Source organism: Zerene cesonia, chromosome 17 (genome assembly GCF_012273895.1).
Source record: "Zerene cesonia ecotype Mississippi chromosome 17, Zerene_cesonia_1.1, whole genome shotgun sequence".
NCBI lineage: Eukaryota > Metazoa > Arthropoda > Insecta > Lepidoptera > Pieridae > Zerene > Zerene cesonia.
In genome coordinates, this window is record NC_052118.1 from 5,959,858 (window position 1) to 5,963,746 (window position 3,889).

Genomic DNA, 3,889 nt, shown 5'->3' on the forward strand with positions numbered 1-3,889 from the left:
CAGATTCGAAATTCAAATGTAATATTTTTTTATAATTAAGTGTAACAGTATTTATGGCCAGACTAAGTATATACTATGTACATCCACATAGATACCTGTACCTGCTTTTCTACAAATAAGTATCTCAAATTAAATTTACTATTATTTTTTATCATATAATACGTAAAATGTATCTTATTTCATATATATTTGATTGTATTTATCTAAAAACAAGACAAGCCGAGGGAAAAAATAGTAATGCAAGTTAATAAACGATTATGCGATATTCTGTAATAACCAATAACGTCAAATTGCATAAATGAAATATGAACTTGCAATTAAAAGCGAACATTGATCAAGCGAGAATTAAAAAAGGATTGGTTATAAATTAAAACGCGTTGACGTTGACAGGAAAGTATTGGCGTATATGTTGCTATAGTTATACTACGATACTGTATGTAATAGTTACGTGCAATTTATTTTTCATTGGTACACAGTATATTATGTGGATTTAGGCGTTAAGCCTCCACAGTTGAGAAATACTGTTTTATAGACAGCAGTCTTCCCGCAGCAGTGGGAACATATATGCACAGGCTGATGAAAAAAAATATTTTTCATTCTGTACGTTGTCTTTTTTTACTTTATATATAGAGAATATAGTAGAGATCTAGAGATTAAAGGGTTTAAATCCATAAGTCTCTACTGCTGCCAATTATTTCATAACATCATGAATATATAATAGCTTTCTGATTTAAAGAGTGTGTTTGTTAAAAATTTGGTAGGCAGATTACCATTACGCTCCCTTAATGACCTACAATCTGCTTTTTATTCGATTGTTAAGCAAGCTATTATGATTTCAGAGAGAAATTTTCTTCTTATGTCATCATTCATATATACATGTGTGTGTCTATTTATTTATTATAACATTTTTATGCCTTACAATATCGAATACATTTGGATGTTTAAGATCCCTCAAAATTTTTTTACAATAACTCGAACAACCCCTCATTAAATAATTTTCACAATAATACCTCAGATAATCGTAGATGATTGAAATTTGAAATTGAAATAGTTCATTACTATAGTTACTTACATGTTTTATGTACCAACCTGAGTGAACTTTTTCTGTCTTAATATATTATTATACCTATTATGTAAAACTGTACACAGAGATTTCATTTAAATAACAACATGGACAGAATCCTTATTCAAACCACAAAACTTTTCAGCAATCATAAATCGTCTTTGGTTTCGAAACAAGTAAAAATAAAAGGTTACATTGCAACCCTCGCCAGTAAGCGTTATTAAAATGTTCTTTTGTCTTCGATCAAATACAATTCATCAGCGTTCATAAAACAATGATTTATCTGCTCTTGATTCAACAGCCAGGCTAATATGAAGCAGTAGAATTGTTAACTAATAAATTTATCTATCTATGCTAATAATATATAATGAATCATTGACTGAATAATGAGTCATTGATTGTTTTTAATACTTAACTGCTGGTAGATTTCAAAAATTCTGTCGTCGTTGGATATGTGATATCTGTAAGTACAGAGTATACAAGTGTATACTATACAATATTACAATGCTTGTGTAATGGGGTGTATATGTTCCTTGTGAACTTGGATCGAACCGCTAGTAAATAATGTAATATTAATTTGACAAGCGAAAATTTCACTATGAGATGAGATAGATAAACAAAAGAAACATTATTTTCAAATTGTACCTTCATAATTGCATCAGTAATACATGAGAAATTAACATTTTTTACACTTTGTAATAGTAGGTATGTTAAACATAGATAAGTAAATGAAACAAAGCAAGCAAAGAAAAGTAAAAGTTATTAAATTTCTTCAATAATTATTACAGTAATTGCATCAAATAAATATTAATTACGAAAAGAGGATGATAAAGGTACGCTATTGGAGTTGCACAGACTTAATTAGTGTCGGTTTGATTGCAGCCGTGAACGGTGTCAGCTGGGAGGAATGGTGGACCTACGACGGCATCTCAGGTGAGCCAAAATCCAAATTATAACTATTCCGCTCAAATTGCATGGCTGCTTTTGTATTCCATTTGTTATCTGTGTTTTGCATAAATATCTGTTGTATGAATATTTATCAGTTAGTGGCGTCCTTTTTATATTCAGTATCGGTGTAATGTCGTTGATAAAGGGTTGTAATTTGCTTTTAATTTTGCCGATATTTAAAATTTGAAATTTGTTTTAAATAATATTAGCATATTATGGTAAAAGTTAATACGAGAAAATGTTTATATGCATATTTAAATGTAACCTTTAGTATTTCCTTCAATAGAGCATGTGTCGGTGTCCAAATTTTTCTAGAATTCGAAGCTAAGATTTGGTAATGACAATGTTTATATAGGAATTATAAAGACAGTTACTAACTGTATATATGGGATAACTAACTTATTAAGCTGATAAACATTACAATAGGGATTAAACAGCTCACATACGTGCCCTATTATCGTATTACACACAAAGGCACGGCTGCCTACCATAACACACGCAGTAACGTCAACTGCAAATCCTCATATACAGTGTGAGAGGATGAAGTGAAACCTCAATCCATTGACCTACCGCAAACGCACCGCAAATATAACGTTTCCCGTATCAATTTTTCTGTGCCGATAACATTTTTGCCAGTTTACGTGACATGAAATTTATACGGCCAATTTATCTTGCATTCATATTGCGTTGCTCGCGAAATTGTGAGGTGTGTTATCATATCATTCCGTAACAGAAATTTCAGTCTTTCTCCAATTTTATGATATGCACATGATATTTCTGTAATAAAATTTTGATTTATGCGTTCCTGTACGAGCTTTACAATGTGTTTTCATTGCTTTTGATGATGTTTAAATAAATTTTACTCTCTGGATTAAGTATCACATGAATAAGAATTTAAAAATGCAATTATTATGTAGACGTCCTGAGCTTATGGAATTGATAACTTGAATCTTACAAATGTATTGACAAAATTTTACAAAAGAATTAGGTATGTATCTCACAAAAAAAATCATGAAAATCGAAACAAAGCTAATGAATAATATAGAAGTACACAGATTTATATATTTACAGCAGCAAGGTTAGCTAATCAAGTACTGTAGACATTCGTTAAAAATGTATTGAAGTAGCATTTTCGATACATCCAGTATTAGTAAAGTGATGTTGCGTGAGACCCTCACCCTCCGATCTCTTGTAATATTCAAGCCCATTAGTAATCACGCTAACTACGCATACTTCGATCTCGCTTCTTTTAGAGTTTTATCACGGGTTTTAAAGGAATTGTGAATGAATAAATAACCACATATACGAACCGTACTAAAGAAAGGAACGTATTTTTTAATTAAAGCCTTTAAACCGTGCGATGATATTCTAACTGGCCATAGCTATAGCCGATAAAAGCTTAGAAACGGCACTTGCGGAGTGCAATTCGAATGGCGCAATTAGAACCCTGCGGCTGACGTAATTGCAGTTTTTATCCACACAACAAGACCCGTATGAACCGTGTGCCAAAAAGTATATACAAGGAAAGTTCACTTAACGCATAGCTATAAAGTAGGCGTGACCGCAACCGCTGCGCCGGCTTACTCATGCAATTTTCAAGGTCATAAATAATAAAACCGTGAACGCGATCCAAAGCACTTTGGCCACTTTTCCGCTGTTTTCTCCCATATTGAAATACCTCGTAGACGTGAGCGGTTTCTGGATGGCGCTACTTACACTTTTTACGGCATGAAATTTAATTTTACAATCCAATTTAACTTAGTGTATGCCTTTATTATTTCTTCAGACAAGGAATTAAATATTAAATGAAATATGCTGGCAAAACGGTGCATTTTAATAGTTGTCATGACTAAAACAAATTTTGTCTAATGTATGTAT

The 3,889-nt window shown here is 31.8% G+C and overlaps 1 protein-coding gene across 1 annotated transcript in view; it reads right to left on the reverse strand.

Annotated features, from left to right (window-relative positions):
* LOC119833389 (carbonic anhydrase-related protein 10) overlaps positions 1 to 3,889 on the reverse strand; it is a 28,429-nt gene that overhangs the window by 11,974 nt on the left and 12,566 nt on the right. The window lies entirely within an intron of this gene.